General features: G+C 41.4%; 1 protein-coding gene and 1 long non-coding RNA gene across 3 annotated transcripts in view; one reads left to right on the top strand and one right to left on the bottom strand.

The window, feature by feature from the left end:
- The window catches only part of LOC113929819, a 50,366-nt gene extending 32,433 nt beyond the window's left edge, over positions 1 to 17,933 (bottom strand). The window contains exon 1 of the long non-coding RNA XR_003522338.1: positions 17,115 to 17,933. This is a non-coding gene — a long non-coding RNA (uncharacterized LOC113929819). The remainder of the gene's footprint in view (positions 1 to 17,114) is intronic.
- BASP1 (brain abundant membrane attached signal protein 1) overlaps positions 1 to 17,993 on the top strand; it is an 85,596-nt gene that overhangs the window by 13,478 nt on the left and 54,125 nt on the right. Inside the window, exon 1 of one of the 2 annotated variants that reach the window (XM_027607000.2) lies at positions 15,103 to 15,123. The exons of the other annotated variant lie outside the window; for it this stretch is intronic. The gene's annotated coding sequence lies outside the window, so the exon portion shown is untranslated. Of the gene's footprint in view, positions 1 to 15,102; positions 15,124 to 17,993 lie in introns of those variants that run through there. 2 annotated transcript variants of the gene reach the window in all.

The following is a 17,993-nucleotide window of genomic DNA, read 5'->3' as shown; positions in this document are numbered from 1 at the left end:
TGTAATTTCCCAGCTGTCAACGTCTTACTCCCCCCTCTCAGGTCACGGATCCCAGTCACTTTGTGTGTTCTACTCATTGCATTTTATTGTCAATTTATGGGCTGTGTCTAGAATTGAAAGCTTCTATTTCTCTACGAGTCAGCAGAAAATAAATGAGTTTATTTCTAATGCACACATTTTGGAGCAAAAGCTGGGAAAACTTACAGAATTGAATGGTCTGCCATCTCAAAAGAAAAGAGGAATCATGTGAAGGTGTTTTAGAGTAAATACACTACACTCTACTAGCAGTCAGTGTGTGGTTTGGAGCTAGGCTCCTGGAGGTGGAATCCAGCTTTAGCAATTAATTGTGGGCAAGTTATGTATCTTCTCTGAGCCTCATTCTCCTCATCCGTGAAATGGGTCTAATAGTTGTACCCATTTTTGATGAGCATGAAGTGAGATAAAATGTGTAAAGTTCTTAGAACAACACCAGGAGCATTTTCAACACCTTGCAAGTGTTATTGTTCATGTGTTTATGCTTTAAACATCTAATTCGTGTGAAAGCACCTTAAAAATAGGGAGGCACCAAGTAGAGAGATTATTAAGTTATTAATAACCTTAAATTATTCCCTTGGGGTAAGAGCATTAAGAAAGTGCTCATAGGGACATAGTAACCCTATGCGACCCTGAAATAGGGTTTTGAGCCGAATTATATATACTCCTGTAGGACCGAACAAGGGACAATATATTTGTAAAGCTAGCATTAGTTAACTGTGTCATATGCTGTTGATGGCTGTATTTAGCAGGCAGTGTAATGACAAATGCCTTCTCGTATGAAACCAGCCACTCTGTCTCTTTTCTTGATCCTTTGTAGTATCTCTCAAGTTTATTCCATCATTTCGGTTCAAGGGCGAGGAGATTAATCTCAGCTCACTACGGCTTTGTGCTTATGCTATCATAAATATTCATGGAATCCCTTCCCATATGACTAAGTCTTTTCCCTCCGGCAGAATTTTGAGCACGGCATCCTGCAGTTCTGAAACAGCAGTGGGCTCGGAGCCCTTTTGAAACTGTGCACAATCAGTGGGGAAAAAATGTGCCATATAAATAATATGCAAATACTATTATGCTAACCCTATGTATGTGATAAAATACAACCATAGAAAATTTGAAAAGATGAGTTTAGGGGCACCTGGGTGGCTCAGTCGGTGAAGTGCCCAACTCTTAATGTCAGCTCTGGTCATGGTCTCAGGGTCGTGAGATCAAGCCCCAGGTCGGGCTCTGCCAGTCTGCTTGAGATTCTTTCTCCCTCTCTCTTTGTCCCTCCCCCACCTCACACGTGCACGCTCTCTCTCAAATAAATAAATAAATTTTTTTTTTTAAATATGAGTTTAAGCTGAAATAGAAAGTATTTTTATTTAATTAATTTATTTATTTGAGAGAGAGAGCATGCGTGTGTGAATGCGGGGAGGGGCAGAGGGAGAGAATCTTCAAGCAGACTCCCAGCTGAGCTTGATGCCAGGACCCATGAGATCATGACCTGAGCCAAAATCAAGAGTTGGATGCTTAACCAACTGAGCCACCCAGGGGCCCAACACTGAGGGTCTCACTCAGCCTGTATGTCAGACGGTCAATGAGTATGTGAGTTTATCCCAAAGTGATGTGGGTGACAGAGGGGGCTCTTCCCATTTCTTGGCTGCTTGTTTATTGTCAAACTTATTGTTTAATGAGCTTGCTTAAGATTCTCTCTCACCCTCTCCGTCTGCTCTGCTCCCCCACCCCACCCCTGCTCGTGTGTGTGTGCATGTGTGCTCTCTCTCTCTCTCTAAAAAATAAAAATAAAAAAAGATCAGTGTCAATTTCCATATTTAATACTGACTAAAGAGAAGACTTGATGTGTTCATGTTGCCTCCCATTTTGTGCTCCTTCAGGGTGGATGTGTACCTCTTGGGGGACCATTCTCTACAGATAAGGTCCAAATACTTTAGCCAGGCTTCCTAGACCTCCATAGCCTGGTCTCCATTGGCCTTTCCTGGTCCAGTGGTTGGATGACTCCTACAGGACCTAAACTGAATGTATGCAGTTAGGCCTCAGTCTAAACAGATTGTTCACGATCCCCTCCAGCACACTTAGGTTTTTTACCTCTAATGAGTCTTTGGACTGCCTTCCTCAAGTTCAAGTAGACAATTCCACTTTTCCAAGAAACTGTAGGACAGACCTCACCTCTCCACAAAGTCTTCCCTGATGATACCAAGGCTTAGTGAGCACTCCTGTCTCTGACTCTGGAAATAGTCTTTTGGCAGTTAGACAAATTGCCTTGTTGAGGTGTCTTCTATTATTGACTTCAACTATTATTGAAACTTTTATTATTATTATTTTAGTCTTGCATACTTGTGTCTATCTCCCCAACTGGACTGGTAATTCCTTGATGATGAGTCTGTGTTGTATCATTCTTTTTTTTAAATTAAAAAAAGTAACGTATGCACAAAATTTAAAACATTATCAGTACAAACAGGCTCATTATGAAAACTACCATTCTCTTACTTATTCCTTCCCATCTTTCTTTTTGCCTTCTTTACAAATATTCCTTTTCAATTCTTAGTTGGTTCTCCTGCAATTTTCTCCAAATTTTACTGCTCATTCTCTAGTTCTTGAGTTGTCACTTCTAGACATTTATCTAGTGAATTTCTGCTCTTGGATATGATAGGGTGTTCTGATAGTCTTCTCCTGTCTTTCCCTCCCCCTTTTCATCCTTGCATTTTCCTAATATGTCACAATTGGTTGTTTAATTATTAGTTAGCATTTACATTATTATGGCCATATAAATATGGTTTACCACTGAACCAACTAGAGTAGATGAGTTCATTTCCTTTTCCTTTTTTAAAGATTTTATTTATTTATTTGACAGAGAGAGAGAGAGAGAGAGAGAGAGAGGGCTAGAGAGACAAGTAGAGGGAGAGGGAGAAGCAGACTCCCTGCTGAGCAAGGAACCCGATGCAGGGCTCGATCCCAGGACCCTGAGATCATGACCTGAGCTGTAGGCAGATGTTTAACCGACTGAGCCACCCGGGTGTGCCAGATGAGTTCATTTCTTTTTACAAACTTGTTTTTCCTGAAGTTGCCACATTTTCTCATTTGTTTTGTTGTCTCCGAAACTATATGTGTTTTTTTTTTTTTTTAAGATTTATTCATCCATTTAGGAGAGAGAGAGAGAGAGAGAGATCACAAGCAGGAGGGAGAGAGAATCTCAAGAAGACTGTACCCAGTGTGGAGCTGGACACAGGGCTCAATCCCAGGATTCCAAGATCACAACCCAAGCCAAAACCAAGAGTTGGACACTCAACTGACTACACCAGCCATGTGCCCCTGAAACTATATTTGTTTTATTTCCAAATGCTTTCAAAGCACTACCACTTGCCTGTCAGTATTAACTTCCGAATTCTCAAATGCATCATGTAATCTTCCCATTCGGGTTTTGCTGGGAGACCTTCCGCCCATAGATTTTGTTCACTTGCTCTAATCTGGCTGAGTCAGCTGATGTCTGAATCCACAGCACTATTGTTATCCTGTGACTTCCCTTTGACACTGTCCTGTGCTGGACACCCTTCTTTTTTGGATTCCGTGTCCCACTCTTCCTTAGTTTTAATCTTCATTCTGATGGGGGTCCTTTAAAGTCTGAAAATGTCTGTTCTACCCTTACTTTTGGTGGATAGATTGGCTGAATATACAATCATAGATTGAGAATAATTTTCCTTTAGAAATTTTAAAGTTTTATAGTCTTACTTCCAGCATTTTCATTCTGATTCCTGATTCCATTTGTTGGTTTCCTCTCTGGAAGGTTCTAGCATCTTCTCTTTATCTCTGGGGTTCTGATATTTCAAGATGGTATGTTTGTGGTGATCTTTTCATTCATTGTGCTAGGCATTCATTGTGCCCTTTTAATTTGAGACTTGTGATTCTCAGTTCTGGGGAAAATGTTCTATAATGTCACTGATAATTTCTTCCTTTCTGATCTCTTTCTGGAATTTCAGAAAAGTTGGACCTCTTGTTTTGAACCTTTATCTTTCTTTACCTTTCCTATTTTCTATTTCTTGATATTTTTGTTTTACTTTCTAGGATTTGTTCCATGTTATATTCTAAACTTCTGTTGAAATTATATCTTGGTTATTATATTTTTAATTCCCAAGGAATCCCTCTTGCTTTCTGATACTTGTTTTGTATCTATCTTCCTGTCCTTATTTTATGACTAAACTCTCTTCCCTGATAGCTCTGAGGGTACGCACAGCACACACACATCCATTCCTGCATCACCTCTATGTCCTCTAGAGTCCTTCCTTCCAGTCTCCAAATCATGTTGCAAGTTTTCTTAAATACCTGATGATTCTTGATTGTTCTTTTATAATTAAGACCAAGATACTTGAAAGTGATTTGCAAGTTGTGTGTGTATAGACAGAACTGTGGACAAGTGGGCTTCAAAATAGGTGCCAAACTAAAATTTTGGCTGGGGGGCCCACTGACCTTTTCCTTAGGGGCCCAGTTCCCCAGAGAAGCCTCTGATCTCTTGCTTGGGGGCAGGATTTTCCTGGCTGTGGCCTTCTGGCCTCCGGTTCTTGGAAGTAGGCTGGGTAATCTACATCAGTAAGCTGGGTTTCAGTGAATTCCACTATTTTCAGGTCTGTGCCTCACACTGTGTACTTATCAGTAACAACTAGACTGGCACCTCTTGAGATCAGTTTCTTTAGGGCACATTTCCAGCCAAGGGTGGGGACCAGGGAGTATGGAGGTGGTTGTCTCTATTGAATGATTGGTAGGAAATTTGGGACTGCATTGATCTACATAGAAATGTTCAACTAATCTCTTGCACTGCCCTCAACTTCGGGTATCTCCCACCTCCAAGTGTTGGACCTTTGAAAGTTCTGTAGGGAAAAATGGCTTTCAAACCTTCCCATGAAAGAATTACAGTTTTAAAACCATTTTCTTTGTTATTAAAGGGGCCAATCACAGAAGTATTGTTGTGAATTGTCTGATGGGGTGGAATTTGTGATACTTGATCTGGGTTGAAAGAATCAGTGGGAACTGCAGGGCAGAATCTACATCACTCAGGAAATTGGCTGTTAACTAGCAACTATCCAAAACTGTTTTAAGAACACTAAGTTGTTGGGGCACCTGGGTGGCTCAGTTGGTGAAGCGTCTGCCTTCAGCTCAGGTCATGATCTCAGGCTCTTGGATGGAGTCCCACATCGGGCTCCCTGCTCGGTGGGGAGTTGGCTTCTCTCTCTCCCTCTGCTTCTCCCCCTGCTTGCGCTTTCTCTGTCTCTCTCAAATAAATAAAATCTTAAAAAAAAAAAACCCCACTAAGTTGTCACCATTATGAAAGGAAATTTGTATTCTTTGGAACATTAGAATGTATTCTTACAGAAATATTAAGGCGATATAAAAATAATTCTAATTTGGCACTAAATAACTGACCCAGACATGTAGGGGAGTGTGCCCTTTCCTTTTCTTGATGCCAGGAACTCACTACCAGAAGTGAAGAGCACAAAGTTATTTAATGGAATTGAATTCAAAAAGAATATTTTAGATTAAGTAATTTCCTTCATTGGTTGTATTTAGAAGTCAAAGAAATGTGTACCTTTGGAATAATAGAGGCTGCAAAGACAGAACAGGGGTATCAGGGAAATTACCACTAATTGTTCAATAAATGTCCTTGAGTATGTGTGTCCCACGGATGGCACTTAATCATCTGTACCTTTTATCCCTCTCCATGTAGAAGATATCTTATCTTCTTTATTGGACTCTAAATCTCATCTTAAGCTTCTCAATGATGCCAACATCTTATAATACAAATTAGATGAAGCCTACATGTGTTTTATCATGAATATGGCAGGTAAAGTGAATGAATGAATGAATGAATGAATAATGATCGATGATATTAATAACTTAGTATTTTCTATTGCTTAATATATACCATACATGGGACTAAGTATTTCATAGGTATTAGTTCACTTATTCTGTGACTGACACAGGTATTGTCAGTCAACTCAGACTATGTAAGTTATGCCACAGTGAAAAAGAGCCCCAGATCTCAGGGGCCTATGACAACACATACTTATTTCCCACCCACACAGCATGTCCATCATGAGGCTGCATAATTAAGGATCCAAAAGGTGTAGCAGCATCTGGGTGAAAACAGGTAGTCTCAGGTGAAGGGGGAGGAGATATGGTGAGCCAGGAGCTGGTTCTTAAAACTTCTGGTCAGAAGTGACACATGTCCATTCTCCCTTCAATTCAGTGGCCAAAGCAAGTCACATGGTCACTCCTGACCTTAATGAGTCAGGCTGATTTTATTCTATTTCATGGAGGGGCATCTCAAATCTTGCCGCTAGTCTGATATCAGTGGGTGGGGAAGTACAGTCCTTTACCAGGGAGGGCGGCAAATATTTTGAGTAATACCATCTACCGTAGATAAAACAAAACCAGCAAAACCAAGCAAAAACACAGTATCAAGGTCCTAATTACGCAGAAATGTTAGAATCAAGTCCCTCTGTATCCCACTTTTTTTATTTTTAAATTTTATTTATTTATTTGGGAGAGAGAGGGAGAGCTTGCAAGCATGAGCTGGGATTGGGGGGCAGAGGGAGAGGGAGAAGCAGTCTCCCCGCTGAGCAGGGAGCCTGATGCGGGACTCAATCCCAGACCCTGGGATCGTGACCTGAGCTGAAGGCAGAGGCTTAACTGACTGACCCACACAGGTGCCCCATCCCACTTTTCTTAAAGAAAAATAACTAATTTTCATTTGTATGGTATTATTCCAGGGTATAGTTGGAGAAGAAAAATAAAATGGTAAGATATTACTATGAGGAATAACACCAAGAAATTTCCTTACATAAGGGCCATTCTAATGTTATTTGTACAAATAAAACTCAGGGTCTAAAATTTAGATTTCAGACAGCTTAGGTGGTCTCAAAGAGGATCTTATTTCACTTTGGGGATTCTCTAGTGTTTTACATTTATTGTGTGACTCAAACTTGCCAAATGTGAGAAATGGCGGAGAGGCAGTAAGTGTTATTGTTTTAAGGGGAAATAATTTTAAGAGGAAATAATTTCACATCACCAGAAGCATATCTTAAAACTCTCAGGGACTCAGCCAGTCTGTGCATTTTCTTTCTTTTCTCATGCTTGCATCGAGTCTTGTCTGTCACAAGAAAAGCAAGTACAGACGCATCCCAATGCTATCATTTGTTTTCTAGTTTACTCGAATGTTCATTAAAAAGTCACCACTTCCCTGGTTTTCGCCTTTATTATACTCTAAAAATTTGCCAAGTACTTGACACTGTGTTTTCTTGAACGAGCCTGCCACCTTGTGGTGATTAGGAAAATGCGACTTAGCAAAACTAGCGCTCAGATATTCGAAATATTTGCTGCCCTCCCTGAAAACTCCTTTCAATAAGTAGTTGTGAGCCCCTAACCCTGTTCTAGGTACTGAGCTTACAAGAGTGGATGAATTGGATGAGAATCTCTCCCCTCCCGGAGCTTGTGTGTTATAGTACGAGGACTTGTGTATATGAGTTAAAATTTGGAAATGTAGTCAGACTTTGTAACTTGTAAACCTAATATCCTACCTACATACGTGCTCATCTTCCGTATATGTTATCTGTGAGCGATACATCCCTGCTGCTATAAAGGCTAGCTCTTCCCTTTTCTATTCTCTGGGTCGAAGCACTGCTGTTTTCTCAAGGACTCGGGGACTTTGCATCTGTTATAAGCCCCTCTTTCTCCAACATTCTCAAAGGCTTGCCTCCCCCTTGTTGTGTCCTTAAATACATACACATGCTCACTGGCTTCCAGTTAAAAAAGTCTTTCCTTAATCCCAAATTCTCTCTGGCTAAAGCTATGTTTCTCTGCTTCCCACCACAACAAAGCGTCTCAAAAGTTTTGTTTTTATCTCTTGCGCCCACAAGAAGCTTGTCTGCCTTGTTTATTGCTGAATTCCCAGCGCTCAGGAATCATTTATCTAGTAGGTGCTTGATAAATATGTTTAATCTGCCTATGAATTCATATTGCAATAATGGCAACGCCCATCCTGCCCGAGTCTATGGGTAATCTGGTATTTGCAAAACAGAAGCAGAAAGGGCATTATGTTGGAGAGAATCCTGCTTAGCACGCGGGAAGTTTCTTTAACCTGATGGCTCCCTGATTTGTAAAATGAGGATTGTACTATCTTGGAAATGACAGTTACATGACAGCCTTGGGGTAAGATCTGATTGGTAGTGGTATCTGAGTACAGTACTATAAATAATGTTTTGGCCGTAGGAAAAATTCCGTGATTAACTGATATTGATTTATTAGTGATGTCCACCCTGCATGTGGGAGGCAACATTGGCTGTAGATTCTTGGGCAACGCGGTTCCTTCCAGCTAGAAATGTGAAGAGTGATTTAAAAAGACAGAATCTTGGGGGCACCTGGGTGGCTCAGTTAGTTGAGCCTCCAACTCTTGATTTTGGCTCAGGGCTTGATCTTGGGGTCATGGGATCCAGCCCCGAGCCGTCGGGCTCTGCGCTGGGCGTGGAGCCTGCTTGAGATTCTCTCTCTCCCTTGGCCCCTCCCTCTCCCTCACTTCCTCTAATAATAAAAAATAAAAGTAAATTAAAAAAAAAAGAATCTCAGCACGTTGCTGCATTTTAGATTTAAACTAGACTAAAACCTTTGAACAGTTCTCAACATTTAATTACAGAGTAAGAATTAAACTCAGACTCAAAATTATAAACTGCAATCTCTAGGAGTGAATCTAAGATAAATGGATATGGATTTGCATCTATTTTATTTAACTGGAGTTCATCTGCTATCCCGTATCATGAAGGAAAAGTTTTTTATTGTATAATATTTAAAAACATTACTTTCAAAAAAAATGTCCTGCACTAAGTCTGACATTTATTATGCTTAATATTTTATTTCCACTTGAATGTGTTATCTTTCCTTCTCTTCTGGATGGCTGACTTCATTTGCTTTCCTTTCCCCCATTTTGCTTCCCAACAAGGAGGTAATTCCAGACTAGACTGGCAAATATGTCAAGCTATATTTCAATTACTGGGACAATAAATGTGAAGTTAATGAGATTAAAATACAATCAGCCTCAGAAGTGAGTGTAAGCCCCTTTTAATGGAAATCAGGATTAAACGCAAATTTTCATCACCTTATGTGTCAGTCATAAATGTTTTGAGTCCATGAGAAAACATCTGAATGGATTTAGAGACTCTGAGGAATGTAGAGTTTATCATAGTGAAAAGAAAATGATTTGAGAATATAGACTATTACATGACATTCTGTATATAGAATGTTAAAAAAAAATTGCAGAGTTCCTTTTCGTTGCTTGCATTTATTTGTTGCTCCAGAATAATTTTTTAAGGCCAATAAAAGAATGCATATGGAAAAATTTGAATTTGTGAAAGGAAGCTTCAAACTTACTTTATTACAGTCTAGGGGTGAATTTTGTAGGGGTGGGCAAACTGCAGCCCCTGTGTCAAAATTGACCTGCCACAGGGTTTTGTAAATAAAGCTTTATTGGAACACAGCCATGTCCATTTGTTTTCAAATTGTCTGTGGCTGCTTTCCTGCCAACGTGGCAGGGTTGGGCAGTGGCAACAGACATCTCGTGGCTTGCAGAACCTGATATAGTCACTGTTTGGCCCTTTCAGAAAGAAGTTTGTAAACTCCTGCCCTAGATTGTAAGCTTTCTCCATTATAGTGCATATTTCTGAAGGCTGGGACTCTGTGTTTAAGCTTAGTTTTTAATTTCTCTTATAAAAGTATCTGTACCTTTGAGATGATCGGTTAATAACAACTTGAAGAAATACAGCATAAAATATAGATTTATGCAAGGGGTCATATTTTAAAATTTTTATAGCAGGAGTTACATGTGCTTGGGTGAATCCTATTTTTCTCAGCCCTTGGAGGAAGGTTGCGTTCTCTGCTTCTCTGCCCTCCCTTTGGGGTCTGTAGCCTGCCTCACGCCGGGAGGGAGCCCTGCTCAGCTGGACATCAGGCCTATCACCTTCCGGCCTGGAGCTCCTCCTCGTGTTTTCCTGGAGCCACTGAAGGCAGCTTAGAGCCCATCCTGCTGGTGGAGGGGGAACAGCTGCTCTCAAAAATCTTCCAGGTTGCCCCTTCCATCCTCAGTGCTTTTGGCCTCTGGAGCTTCCAGTTGGCAATTTGCAGGCTCTTGAGCAGCAACTAACTGATTGATTAATTAATTACTATTTTTAGAGAGAGAGAAAGTGTGGGGGCAAGGGGCAAAGGGAGAGGGAGAAAGAGAATCCTAAGCAGACTCCCTGCTGAGTGTGGAGCCATCCAGGAACCCCAGTTATGAAGTATTTTTATGAGAAGGTAAAAATAATGTGGTTCAGGGACTCCTGGGTGGCTCAGTCATTTAAGTGCCTGACTTTTGATTTTGGCTCAGGTCATGATCTCAGGGTCGTGGGATTGAGTCTGATATCAGGCTCTGTGTGCAGCGGGGAGTCTGCTTAGGATTCTCGCTCTCCCTCTGCCCCCACCCCTGCACACTCTCTCTCCCCCCCTAAAAATAAGTTAATTAATTAAAAATACTTTATAATTATAATTATAATATATTTCTAGAATTTTTTTTTTTTTTTTTTTTGGAGAGAGAGCACACGCGCACGTGGGTGGGGAGGAGAAGCAGAGGAAGAGAACCTCAAGCAGGCTCCACACCCAGCACCAGCCTAACTTGGGGCTCAATCCCACCCCAAGACCATGACTTGAGTTGAAATCAAGAGTCGGACACTTAACTGACTGAGCCACTCAGGCACCCCCAGAATTCAGAATTATAATATGAATTATAAAATCCAGAATTTTCATTTTCAGAATTGTGATATGATGGCTTGTGGAGTTTGCAGGTTGATGGCCACATGAGAAAATTTCTACTTCTCCAGTAAAAATCATTATTGGAAAATTGTCCTTTATGTAATTCACTATCCTTTACATAAAGGGCTATGTCGATATATTCTTCTGAAAGTTGATTGCTTTAGAAGATTTGTCCCTCTAGACACACTGCAAACATTTCCTTTATTAGATGACAGTTAGTAGTCCATACTATTTTGACTTTCTCTTTCTTGGCTGCCAGGAAGCTTAGAGCTAAGTTTCTTGTGCAAACATAGAGCGATACTGCGCGCTACAGGTTTCCGGTACAGCGACCCGCGGTGTCCCGCTGCTCTCCCTAATTGACTCTTCTTACTTTATCCCTTCCTTAATGGCTCTATTGGTGGTGCTGTAACATCAGCTTCTTTAGGACACATTTTTTTCTGGGTGTGTTTCATGAATTGGCTGAGGGATTTAAATGAATTTTCTTGTAGAATCCTCAGACCAACCTAGTGAAGTTGGAAATATTTCCATTTTCCAGACGAAAAGATTGAGACTAAAAGAGATGAAGATCTGTGCTCAAACTCATAAAGCTGGAAAGCAGAGGCAGTTAGGACTTGGAACTGTTAATATCGAAAAATCAAGCTGTTCTGCACAGCCACGAAGATGTGCTGCTTCTCCTAGTCCTATTCCAGCCAAGTTCAACAGAGGTCAAAGAGAACTGGTCTGTGGGGCGCCTGGGTGGCTCAGTTGGTTAAGCGACTGCCTTCGGCTCTGGTCATGATCCTGGAGTCCTGGGATCGAGTCCCGCATCGGGCTCCCTGCTCAGCGGGGAGTCTGCTTCTCCCTCTGACCCTCCCCCCTCTCATGTGCTCTCTCTCTCTCTCTCTCTCATTCTCTCTCTTTCAAATAAATAAATAAATAAATCTTTAAAAAAACCTGGTCTGTAAGAATGAAATCAACTTTCCCATTGAAAAATGATTAAAGGGATGAATAGAAGACTTTTATCAACAGAATTGATAATAATGCTTTCATAGGAGATAGACTGTTAGAGCAGATGAAACCCATACAGTGAATCAACTTTGGGGGAAAAAAAAAAGTCTGATCTTGTCCCTAATTAAATATATGCAACTTAAAAACATTTTGCACCTATGAAAAGTTATAAAATGTATTGGGGTTGGATCTCTGGGGAAATGAATTCTCTTTGTTTCTTTTGGTTGCCCTGATTTTTGTTTAATCTTACTGGAGGACAAAATCATAAAAAGCAGCATAGCAGATTGATGGATCCCCTTTCTAGAAATTTAAAACCAAGAAAATACTTCAAAAGATGAGAACTATGTGTTAAAGTTGTCACAACACCGTTATCAGGAGTAAAAAACAAAAAAGGAAGATAATTGGCCTCCAGTAGAAGAGATAATGCTTAAGTGATTTCGAATCAGCAGCATGCTGTGTAATAGAAGATCATCCAGATACACAGACGTACAGAAAACAGAGTGTCGGGTGTGATTATGGGGCCATCGACGCCAAAAGTAAGTTCATATATGGATGGCACGGTAGGGGCTATCTCTAGGTTGACATCTTGTTCCTGCAATCACCTCAAAAGCTGGGGAGGGGTGTTTTTTTTGCATTCGAGGTAGACTGGGGTGGGGTCCCCCAGAGACCTGGTCCAGCAGATGAAGGGGAGTGTCAGGCCATATTCTTCGTCTAAATCAAACCACTACTTTAAAGGTGAAGAAGCAGGAAGTTACGAGAAGTAGAAGTATGGTGTTAAAAAAACATAGAGCAGGAAAGCTGATGAGAAGGCAATCTCCAAATGGTTTCTTAGCCCAGCACAGGTTTCCCCAGCAACGTACCAAATTATATATTCTGCCTCTCACAATAATGAATGGTCACTGCAAAAATACTCGTTTAACATAGAACTGCATAACATGATGTTAGAAAGCTGAGCAACCCTCCACCCACCTCTGAAATGATACCAGTTCTCAGTGGGAGCCACTGCTAACAGTTTGGGCTAAAACCCCACAAAATTTTCCCACATATCTATTGACAGCATAATGGCACAATACCACACGTACTGTTCAGCAACTTGCTTTAGTACTTCCAAAGTTTTTGACATCTTTCCTCGTGTTTGATTTTGATCAAATGAATATTTCAATTACAATGAAACTGTTTTTCTTTTTTGTTCCAAGTCCTTTTGTAACACTGATGCTTTAAGACAGGGACCATGGTGCTTTGTGTCAAATACCCTGGCTCGGAAATCATTCTTTCTGACATTGAGTTGACCTTGTCTGAGTAGGAGATTCCCGGGCTTGAGACCCAAGAGGGTCATGGCATCTATCTGGGGGTCTTAGGGAGTCTATCCAAGGAGCAGAGTTGGGTAGAAATATTGGAATTTGGACAGTACTTGCACTTGGAGAAGTAGGCAAAGCAGCATCCTTTAATTAATTTATAACCAAAAATGTGCATCCTCTGCATTCTGTTTGGCAACTTGCTTTTGCACTGAGCAATTTATTTTGGGCACCATTCCTTGCATCGGAGTTAAAGTAAAAATATTTTAATTACCAGTAGGGGCTGATCTGAGAGTAGAGGCAGGTAGTAACAGGGAATGGGCTAGACCTCAGGCTCATGCTATTTAACACTAGAACCTCTTCCGTCTCCCTTATTCAAAAGTAGAACCATGTGAATAACTGTTTTACAACTGTCTTTATGCCATTTAAAAGTAACTTGTTCTTTGGAGGTTTTAACAAACGATTATAGGGGAAGGGCAGCCAAAGAATTAAGGACTGTTTTCCTAAGACTGAGGTCCCTCTGCTTTACTACCCTGCCCTATGTCTGTAGAAATAGGTGGGCACCATCTAGAAAAAGCCCTTGTACGTGAGTCAGGCAAACCCTCTTTATCATTGGTTTGATGTAGTTCTGTAATACAAGATGCTGGTGAGTAGAAAACTATTTGGGGACTGATGGCATGGGGGGGCAGAAATTACAGTGTGTCAGAGGGAGAAAGAGAGGTGGGAATGGGAACATTCAGGTGGAGTATGAGATTGTTTGTTTTAAATTTGCCTTTTATCTTGGGCAAAAATGTTCCTAATGTAAGTGCCAAGGCCAGCTGGCTCCTTCCAAGTCCATGTCCGATGCTTTGTAGTAAATACATGCTTGCTCGGGTTTCCCAGCTAACGTTTTACAGGACATAAAGGGGAGGCTGAAATTGGGAAGCCAGGTCAAGTCATGTTCTTCCAGTTCCTCAGCATGTAGTAACACAGACTGGAATTCAAAATCCCCGATGTTAATCTTCGGCACTTCTCTTGAAGCTCCTGCTCGGATTTGTGTTATAGTCAAGGAAGGTGGCCAGTGAAGGGCTCAGGCTGCATGGTGGGCCCCTGCTTAAAGGAAAATCTCTGTTCAATGTTGTAGCTCCACACCCACTGCCTGCTAGACACCCTGACGCACAGCAAGAGGCAGACCCCCTTGTAGTATGTGCTCTTAAATCAAGTCTTTTCCAACTTCATGCTCTTTTAAACCAAGGTTTCTCAACCTTGTCATTATGGGCATTTTCGACTGGGTAATTGCGGGTTGTGGGGCTGTTCTGGGCGTACTATAGGATGTTGAGCAGCAACGCTGATTTTTACCCATTAGATGCCAGGAGCACTTTCTCACTTGCACCCTCTTCCCCCAGATGCCTCTAGATATTGCCAACTGTGCTCTGGGAAGCAAAAGAGCACCTGCTTGAGCACCACTGATTGAAACAAAGGAAGTCCTTTCACTTGGGTATGTGAATGGTGAGGTTGTGATCATGGGAGGGCGGAGAGGGTAGGGAGACAGAGGAAATACATTTACAGATTTCAATATTTTCCCTTGATTGAAAATCATAAATATATTTCAGGGGAATGAAAGCTGTACACTTTCGTATGTAGTACTGGCTGTCTGCCTTTATAAAGCTCGTAATTTGTACGTCAGGTCTTTGAACATTTACAGAGATTTGGTTATCCGCCCAGCACTTACGTATAGAGCTGAAGTGATCAAATCCTCCGTGTGGGTCTCCGAGGGCTTGGGTTACCCCAGTGGCCTTCAGAGGGAGCCAACCAGAAAGATGTCAAGCAAGGGTGGCTGGGGTAACACGGGTGACAGTATGTCACCATGCTTTTGTTTCACTCACGTTGGCTTATATCTTTTATTTGGGGTCTTAATCCTTTTTACTATTTAGGAGAAAAGAAGGGGACGTGAGGAAGATGTCAGGCCTGGGTGGCTGATTTCGGAGGCCCAGAGAAAGGAGAGGTGGGTGAGGTTTGGAGGTGAGATGAGGTCTACACGCTAATCTCTTGCAGACGCCTCCATTGATGCACTCAGTAACAATTTGGAAAGCTGAACACACACTGAAGATCTTGGAAACTGACTAGTAATTTAAGTGACAATGTGTCCATTATATTGCAAACAATTCTTGGGCAAACCTTTTAGGAAAAATCAGTAGTCACTGAATAATTTATCTTTTTGATGAGTATTTTCATAATGCACGTTATGCTTCACTGAAGCAAATTATGCAGGCAACTGAAAATGACAACAGAATTCATTTTACAACCCAGGAAGTGCAGCTCTGTTTATTAAAAATATATTCATTCCATTTGGAGAGTAAAGCAGTTTTTATTTTCATGAGTGTAATGTTGACAGGTAATTAAATTTGTCATAAATTGCACCTTTAATGTATGCATCCAAGTCCATTAGTTTATAATCTAAGCAGCTACTGAAGTCCATAGGAGTTAATGTCAACAAGTTTTTTAAATTCCAGAGCTTCAAATGCTTATTCATGAATTCCCTAAGTGTGTGTTTTAAAAAATTTTTCAAGAGCATGCACCTTAAAAATGTAAGACATTAGAAGAACGACTAAAAATCAGACTAAAAACATCACCATATTGGATTTTATGTAATAATGGATTGAGATGTAACATTTTGGTCACCATTTGATACATGGCTACAAATTCTGGGATTAAAGCACTATCAACCAGTTACATCATTGTTTCATTAAAGAAGAATTCCTGAAAAAAATCCTTTAAGAGGACAACTAAATGTGATGGGAGATAAAATTGATGAGACACAGTCTCATTGGTGTAAGCTTTTGCCTCCCATTTCTATGGTAACCTGGGATTTGTTTTCCAATCATACCTCTGAAAGGCTTGTTTTCTCCATCATGAACATTTGGCCAGAAGCACTGAAGGTAACAAACATTTCTTTCTGTATTCTTTTTTTTTTTTTTTGAAAAAAATGGACAAGGGGAAAATAGAAGATAACATTCAGAGGCTTCTCAAGCAAACACAAAAGGAACTTACATTTACTAATTTTCAGATGACGGATATGTCTGAAAGATCACAGAGCTAAAAAGTGAATATTAATGAAATAACTACTCAGATGTCCTAACAAATACATTCAGTAAATGCCTTGAACTTTAATAAAATTGCAAATGCTCATTTGATTTGATAAAGTAAAAACTTGGAGGCTTGCTCAAGATGACCTAAAATTTTATAGTCCAGCAGTTTTCAACCTGGATTGATTTCTGGGGACATTTGGCAATGTCTGGAGACATTTTTGGTTGTCCCAACTGGTGTCATGTTAGTGGTGGTGGTGATGGTAGAGTGTGTGTCTATGTGTGTGTGTGCACATGCGCGTATACTCACTACTGGTAACTAGTGGGTAGAGGCCAACAGTGAGACTAAGCATTCAACAGAGCCCAGGACAGTCCCCCCTCCTCCCCTCTCCCATCCAAAATAAAAAAATTACCTGCCCCAAACAGGAGGTTGAAAAAACCAGCATATAGCCTCATAGATGCTGTTCTGGAATGAGGAACATACATTGAACATATGAAATTATTGAGCATAAATGTTCAAATATATAAAATGCTTTGGAGGCAACCCTAGTTGTAATTTTCTTCCCTGTTCTTGTGTTATATTTACTTCTTTGCTATTTCATTTAAATGGCAAAAAAAAAAAAGAAAAGGAAAGGAAAGGAAAGAAAGGAAAAAAACCTACATAGAAACAAAAATCACCATTTTTTTTTCTTATCCCTTTTTGGTTAAAATGTGAACATTTCCAGCTTGCACGTGTTTAATTTGTTGTGGTCACGTATGAACTGTAAATATCCGTTCAGTCCGATAGTCTAGTGTTTCCCTTGCATAGCTTCTAGCAAAGTAGAGTATTGGCTTGACATTGGCACCCTGCTTCATTTAAAAGTAGTTAAGTTCTGATAAGTTTTTTCCTGTTAATTGAAAATGGACTTACCTTTCCTCAGTTGAATGCGGACGCACTTGCCTTTGGCGTCCTCTTTTTTAACTATGGTGGCATTTGGTCATTTTGGAAGACAACGCTACCCGCAAATCCACGCACAGGTCAGGAGCGCAGATCCACCTTGAAGGAGAACTTGCAACTCAATTGAAAGCAATCCATGCACAGCCAGAGGGCGCCCAAATGCCGCAAATAAAAGTTCCAAAGGTTCGGAGGGTTGCGGGAAGGTAAAATTGGCTTTTGTCTAGTGAAAGTGCTGCCGTTGTAAGCGTTGTCATGTTGTGTTATTTCTTGCATTTGCTTCTTGCCAACAGATAAGCAAGGTGGGCATACGAACCCACCCTGGCGGTTATTTCATGTCCCGGTGTTAAAGTGGCAGTGCCTCAAGCCACCCGACACGTCGTTAGTTGGTTGGCCAAGGCTTGGACCTGTGCGCTTCTAGGCAGCGCTGTAAGGGTTGCCTCGGCTAACCCAGCCTTCCCGGGAACTGGTTGCCTCTTTTAAAGCACAGACATAAAACACCGACGGTTCCTTTCCTCGGGGTCTTGTCCTTTCTCCTTCCTCTCCCAAGTCCCGAGAGCATTCTTGCAGGGGGACGCTGCCCACCCCACTAAGGTGGACCTCGGCGGTCGCGCTAGTCCCAAGCCGCAGACCTCCAGGCTCAGCCCAGCGTGCGAAGGAGCCGCCTGCCCAGCTCGTCTGATCCGCGGGGGCGCCGCCCGGACTTGCCTGCAGTTAGCAGCCACCCTCAACCCCGAGGACATCTGTCTTGATGGGCTGAGGGGAGCCACCAGGTCCCCCTCAACCTCACCGCGCGTCCAGGTATCGGAATCTCAGGCGGACGTCGCGCACGAGCGGGACTGGGGTGCTGAGAAG

Source organism: Zalophus californianus, chromosome 5 (genome assembly GCF_009762305.2).
Source record: "Zalophus californianus isolate mZalCal1 chromosome 5, mZalCal1.pri.v2, whole genome shotgun sequence".
Classification (NCBI taxonomy): domain Eukaryota; kingdom Metazoa; phylum Chordata; class Mammalia; order Carnivora; family Otariidae; genus Zalophus; species Zalophus californianus.
The sequence above is the reverse complement of the archived record's forward strand: the minus strand, read 5'-3'. Positions and strand labels throughout refer to the sequence as shown.